Here is a 7,352-nt window from a genome sequence, read left to right as displayed (position 1 = left end):
AGTACCTCGACATCTATAGTTGTAGTGTTAAATCAGTAGGTTTCGGTTTTCACCACACCACGTCATTTCGCTACTCAATTCACCTCTTTAGGAAATCGTATATTAGCCAAATGCTAAATGCTAACCGTAGATGAAGGATTTTCAGAATAAAAGCTTAACTGCTTGTGCACAAGAATTTCTGGTTTTTCAGTATAAAAGAGCATTTAACTTGACTATATTATACCATCAAAACATTGATTTTAAAACACAGTATGTTGCTAATCGATTCAGCAGATAGATAACATATTTATAATACACTGAGACCTCTCTAATAACAGAAATAAACAACATAACAAAAAACAAAACATTTAAACATGCATTTTCCCCCTGTGATAAGTGATGACATACACATTTTGGAAGCTTTTGAATAAAAATCTGATATCTGGTCCAACAAAAAAAATCATATCATAGGTTGTATTATGAACAATATTAGGTTTGTCTCAAATGATTACAGACCCTAAATTGGTGTATGAACGTGTGTTCACTACAGTAGCAAGAGTCGTTTCAAATAATGTGAAGTATAAATATGCAGTACAAATTATAATACAATATAATAAAATAAACAATTTGTACCAAATGTCAGGGGAAATAGCAATAATACAAATAATTATAGGATGACACTGGATGTTGATTTGAATTCAAAGCAATTTATTTAAACATCTTACATTAATTTTTGTAGATTAAATCGCCTTTCATAGCAGAAGTGGTTCATCTGTTTAGTCAGTTCAACACTTTGGTCCAGAAACGTGAACAACGTCTGGCAGTCTGCCACGCAGTGTGCTGACCTTTCATCCAACCCACCTCTTGACCTCCTCTCTGCTGCATTTACACTTCCTGCAACCAGCGGCTGCATTAAAACACTTCTGCAGCACACACACACACACACACACACACACACACACACACACACACACACACACACACACACACACACACACACACACACACACACACACACACACACACACACTCCTGACAATAAAGCCTAACATGTTTACTGACCTCTCTGACCTTTGCTATTTCAACCACCTTCTTATGACAAATCTCACTTCGATACTGGACAATATATCATACATATTCAAACATATATAGGCTTTATATATGTATGTCTACTGTATATAACATACATTTAAACATGGGCTATTCATTATACCCATTGGAAGGATGTACATTTCCATTTTCAACCCTCAAGGACAAATATCAACTTTGCACTCAGGACATCATATATTATCTGTTGACTATTACTGAGAAATGTTTGGTGCTCTACATTTTATCCTGTTCCTCATAGAGTGGTATGGGGTGACGTATTTACCAGGAAATAAGCTGCTGGTTCCCTTGACAAAAAAGCAATGGGATTTCTCCATAGGATTTTGGAAAAGAGCTCGAAATAAGGTCTGTGGAGAACGTACCTGTTTGATAAATGCATGTTTTTTTCAGCCGGATAATCTCCACATGTCTACCCTACTTTTATAATGTTCGAATCATAAATCTAATCGCCAGAAGCAAAATATTGACGTTATGCTATAAAGGAACTACAGCCGAGTACAGCAGCACGACTTCAACGTCACGCCAATTTAAGATCGATATTCAGAAATACAGATTCTAAATGGTACGAGTTGAAGCGTTTGTTTTGACAGTTTGCAGGAGGCAGGTACTTGCTTTCAAGCAGAACAGGGCAAACAAACTTAGAGGAGTGTTTACGTGCTCGGCGTAATGACGTAAAACGACCTCCACAACTTCTGTAGTCCTATTCAGCCACTTGGTAACAACCATCGTTTTTCAGACACGTCAACTCTTCAGAAATCACCAGTGGGGTCACTGCTGATGGATTTAATCTCGTAGAACAAAATGTGACCCGTCTCTTAAATTTGTGTCAACCACAGACCTTATTTCCAGCTATTTTCCAGAATCCTATGGAGAAATCCCATTGGCTCTGAGACGAGGGAACAGGAAGTGGAAAAATGCAAACTCACTTCCGGGTTTTAGGACTCATCACTGCAAAACTCTATTGCGCGGTTGGTGGCTCGCATGGCAATAGGCTAAATAAAGGGGTGATATATATGATTATGTGCATAAACATAAAAAACAAGCAGGGCTTTTACATATAACCCATTAAAACACTGAACGTGTTCGCTCTATTAGCCTACAAATAAAATACAATAATAGTTGATAAAAGATGTAAAAATAGACAAGAAAAAATATATTTAAACACTGACTCACTGCAGAGTTGCCATTTCTGGCGGTCTATCCAGCACTACATAGCGAATGTGCTCTTGGACGGGTAGATACATCATTGGATAGTATATAAAAAATAAACTTAAGGTCATTAAAAATATGTTATCATGTGCTTGCTCATGAAAAACAATTATTTATATTTGCTAAATTGGAGCATTTCAATTGGAGGATACTACGACCAACCTGGCACTTTTTACTTTCTCTAGCTTGGTTACGAACGGATAGCTTCTCCATTTAATGTTAGTTAGCAAGTGTTTGTAGAGAGAAAATGGATTCTATTGAGAACAAGTTGCAAACCAGGTGAACAGAAACACAGCGTGACAAACGAGGGAAACGAGGATTTGGATGCATGCATGCTTCCGCTCATCCCAGTATTAAGGTAATCCTGCATTTATTTTATACAGCGCTTTTCCGAGTTCTCAAAGACGCTTTACATTACAGTATTGTTTGGCTGCATTGCATATTGTATGTTCTGGGTGGGATGACAGATTAATAAGCAGACATGCTTATATGAAACTTAAATATTAAATAACTTCTCTGCCATAAACGTTCCACCAAAAACCTTCACACTTGTTGAGATGGACACTTGTTGAGATGGACACTTGTTGAGATGGACACTTGTTGAGATGGACACTTGCTGAGATGGACAATTGTTGAGATGGACACTTGTTGAGATAGACAATTGTTGAGATGGACACTTGTTGAGATGGACACTTGTTGAGATGGACACTTGCTGAGATGGACACTTGTTGAGATAGACAATTGTTGAGATGGACACTTGCTGAGATGGACACGGGTCAACAGTTAACCCTCTTGGACCTGAAATATAAACAGGGAAAATACTTTTGTTATATAACAATTATGGTAACAACTCTTTCATCATAAGAAAAGCTTGAAGTACAATTGATTGTTTTTTTTATGAAAGATATACCGTCAGTTCATTTCATATTAATAGCTGCTTTAACAGAAAGTTCCTAATCAGCTGCAGCCATCTTGATAATGTTCAGAAATACCTCCACGCTCCTCTTTACGTCTCAAACACACCCAGTAATAAATAAACTGACAACAAATAAAACCTGAGCTTGCAGATTGTCCTCAACACTGTACAACTGCTCTTCTCACCTCTCAGTCTGTCTCCACATCCTGTTCCACATCGGAGTAACCTGAGAGGAGAAGGTGAGAGAGCAGGGATAATTAGAATATCCCACTCCGAGGTCATTTTGAGTGAGTGATTGGCACCGAAGCAAACATTGCTGCTGATACAATAGATAAGCAGATACCAATAATGATACTGTTACTATCTTTGAATTTGGTTAGGATAGTGTGTTATTAAATGAAAATATAAAACTGTGAGCAGTGTTAAACGGACCCTTCCACTAGAGGGAGGTCACCAGTGGCCGTGTCCACGTCCATTTGAGTGAAACGATATCTCTCATAAGATTTTACGACAAATGGTTAAAGGGTTATGATAAGTGGCGTGGGGAAAACCACCATTGGCCTGTAGATGTATTCAGGGCTGGACCATCAGCATGCACATGTCATTTGGTTCAAATTAGAAGTAAAATGCAAACATGGTGACATAATATAGGTTTGCAGATTTCAAGGCACATGCACTAACCACTACACCATAGTATCTGCTGATAATAAGCAACTCTAAAGAGATTCTATTTAACAGTAAGGGGCAGACAAATCTCAATGTTGTTACAAAGAAAGTACCTCTGCCTTCAGAAGTTTTGGTCACTTGAGAGGGCATAAGAGGCAGATTTAAAAAGGTTTTTGCTTTAAAAAAACATTTTTCAACTAGGGATACGTTTTCCTGAATTTTACACCAACCAATGTCCCAGGAGTGTTCGCTTTGGGAATTATTGTTGGTCTATAAAAAATGTTATACACATTTCGAGCTGCCCTCCACTCTGTTTTGAGATCAAAGCACTCGACGCAACACACTTAGGTTAAAAAAGTGCTGAGTGCAATTTACATAAAAATGGATGGGCCAATGTTCACAATTCCTGATTTTGGGCCTGACGCGGCAACGCTCCAGGACTAGTAGCAGTCTAGATTTCTCGGTGGAAGATGAAGAATAAGATGATTAGTTATGAAGGACAAAAGTATGTGTGCCGCTTCACCTGTCACACACAATAATAATAATAACATGTTTTTGTTTTACTATGAGGACATGCTCCCTTAAAGATCAGAGTTTAATAGCTTGATATGGTTTCAATACTCACATATATTATTTGTGTTGGATCTGATCCGCGTGCCTCTGATCCTGTAGGGATGAACACAATCCAACAGTTTAATAAAAGTGTTTGTTCTTTGAGTTAGTCAGCTTCATATTGACAAGAGCCTGATCTAATGCTTTACATCACATCATATCTTCTCAGCAAACACTACGACTGACTGTTTGCCCACAACTCTCAGCTGCATATAGGCATTAGTCTAGAAAGGAAAAACCTAACATGAAAAAACAGACTACTTTTTCCATTATTCTGTAAAATCCCATATGTCTGTCTATTACTTACTAAAGTTTGGCTTTGCATTTTGAGCTTGCCTTGAATGTTTTATGAAAGAATGGAAAAACTGCAGTGGGTAACATCACTGTTTTGTTGTGATTACTCAGTGTGAGAAAGACATCCCTCCCTGTGTTTAATACAATACTGCTGAACCAGCAGAGACTGAGTGAACCTTTACTGACTCTAGAGTGTCCAGTTGGTAGTCTGGACTATCCAGAAGTTCTCTCAGCAGCTTCACTCCTGAATCCAGCAGATAGTTCTGACTCAGCTTCAGATATGTCAGATGGGAAGGGTTGGACTTCAGAGCTGAGACCAGAAAAGCACAGCCGATCTCTGATACACCGGTGCTATTCAGTCTGGAAAAAGGCATAAATGATGTACTTTAGAAAGCAATGTTCCTGTTATAAAAGGTTTAATACTCCGTTCAGAGCTGGAGAAATAGAGAACGTAAATGTTAAAAAGGTGGAAGTTCCTAACAGGTTTTAAACTGTAAGATACAAAACATAGGTATAATGGAGTCAAACATATGTTTAGACTATTCAGTCAGTATAAGCATCAAGTTGCATCATAATTGTTTTAGAAAAGGCAAATACTGAATATAATTTTAAGGTTTCAGAGTTTTAATAGAAATATGTATTTATTTGTTCTTTATGTCATTTATTTAAAAAATCATGATAAAGAAAGATGAATTTCAGGTGTTATAGGTTCCGGTGAAGTATACAGCGTCGGATTTTTTTATCATATTTAAATGTAAAGATCAACATTGCTCTGCCACAGCCAAAGAACTAAACCACAGAAGAAGAAAATAGACTTTAGCATTAAGATACTCAGTGAGGATCAGGATAATATCAGCCTGATGTCTGCAGCTCAGAGTCAACACAACTCTCACATATTAATCTCAGCACAGAAGTAAAAGATGGAGAACTGACCTGAGATCCTCCAGTCTGCAGTCTGGACTCTTCAGATAATCACTCAGCAGCTTCACTCCTGAATCCTGCACATCGTAGACACCCAGTTCCAGATATCTCAGATGGGAGGGGTTGGACTTCAGAGCTGAGGCCAGAGAAGCCCAGCTGATGTCTGACAACCTGCAGCGCTCCAGTCTGAATAAAGAATACATGATATAAGTTTAGAAAACAACGTTCCTGCTTAAAATATTAAAGGTTTAATAATCTGTTTATAGCTGGATGTTACGTTTTGTAACAGCCTATTTGTGCTTGTTTATTATTCCACTTAAGAAGTGAGGGATTTATTGTGTTTATTGCTAGTTGGATATTTATTTTGTTTATGAAATAGTTAACTCTTTTAGTTAAGATTCTCCCTTTTCTATTTGTTTGTTTGTTTAAACCGGGGTTTTGTGGCCCTTTGTTTTGTTTGTGGCTGCTTGTTGCCAATTAAACTGAGCTCTCTCAATAAATAACTTCTTATTTACCAACACCAACTGGTTTTATGTTGTTTTCCCTTTTCCCCGAGCCGGGACCTAGCACTGGAGAAGTAGAGAATGTAGAAGTGTATAAAGTGGAAACTCCAAACAGGTTAAAAACTGCAAGATACAAAAAGAGAAAACAGAAAAAAAACTCAGCTCCATCTACTCAAACTCATGATGTATGTGCAGCCAGACAAATAAAACCCCACAGAAACTGATTAAACTCAAGATCACAGAGTTTACAAAGATGGCAAATTTGTCTTGATGAATTTTGAAAGAATTTGAATAAAAACATCCTAAAAGTTTATTTGAGTAATAGTGGAGTCACACAATCAAAGCATCTTCAGTTTAAACGAATCAGTCAGTATGAGCATCATTTTACTACATAAACATGTTCAAAAAAGTAAATACGGAATATATTTCTTAGTATTTGATTGTTTCATTGGTTTTATGAATTCATTGTATTAATGTGATTTTTATTTCATTTATTAAATAATAAATCTTGATTGAGAATATAAGATGAATTCCAGGGGCCGTATTCACAAAGGATTTTAGGGCTAAAAGTAGCTCCTAACTGGCGAATTTAGGAGAAACTCCTAAGCATAATGGGCGTGTCAGTCTTAAATTTAGGACTCCTAATTTTATTCACTAAGAGCAATTCACAAAGTATTTTAGGCCTAAAAGTAGCACCTAAGTCTGGGAGAGCTTAAAAGTCCTCGAGAGGACTCCTAACTCAGTAAGACCTATTCACAAAGAATCTGAAAATGGCTGAGAGACTAAATGTTTTGGAGACAATGGAAGACTGTGAATTGATCAAGAGATATAGGCTAAATCGTGAGGGTATCAAACTTGTTGTGGAATTAGTGCGGGATGCAATAACATCCCCGACTAACAGGAATAACCCGATTAGTCCGGAAATAAAATGTTTGGCAACACTACGATATTTAGCAACAGGGAAAATGCAACTTTGCAATGCCGACGATTTAGGAATATCGCAACCATCAGTCAGCTGTGCCATAAACCAAACCATCAACGCGCTCTCTAGACCACATATCATCCAACAGTTTATCCGGTTTCCTTTGGACAATCAACAACTACACAGGATCAAAGCCAACTTCATGGCAATGCAGGTATGCCCG

At 37.5% G+C, this 7,352-nt stretch overlaps 2 long non-coding RNA genes across 2 annotated transcripts; one reads left to right on the top strand and one right to left on the bottom strand.

The window, feature by feature from the left end:
• Positions 1-1,968: 1,968 nt before the first annotated feature.
• Positions 1,969-5,114, bottom strand: LOC104958724 (uncharacterized). The gene is made up of 4 exons (XR_799791.1): positions 4,970-5,114; positions 4,503-4,543; positions 3,397-3,437; positions 1,969-3,093 (listed from the first exon to the last, which is right to left on the bottom strand). It is a non-coding gene; the product is annotated as an uncharacterized lncRNA (long non-coding RNA).
• A 329-nt stretch (positions 5,115-5,443) lies between these two features.
• LOC104958723 (uncharacterized) lies at positions 5,444-6,330 on the top strand. The gene is made up of 2 exons (XR_799790.1): positions 5,444-5,976; positions 6,280-6,330. It is a non-coding gene; the product is annotated as an uncharacterized lncRNA (long non-coding RNA).
• Positions 6,331-7,352: the final 1,022 nt, after the last annotated feature.

Source organism: Notothenia coriiceps, unplaced genomic scaffold (assembly GCF_000735185.1).
Source record: "Notothenia coriiceps isolate Sejong01 unplaced genomic scaffold, NC01 NC01_scaffold00029221, whole genome shotgun sequence".
In the NCBI taxonomy this organism is placed as follows: domain Eukaryota; kingdom Metazoa; phylum Chordata; class Actinopteri; order Perciformes; family Nototheniidae; genus Notothenia; species Notothenia coriiceps.
Note: the sequence above shows the minus strand (reverse complement) of the source record. Positions and strands in the feature narration are given on the sequence as shown.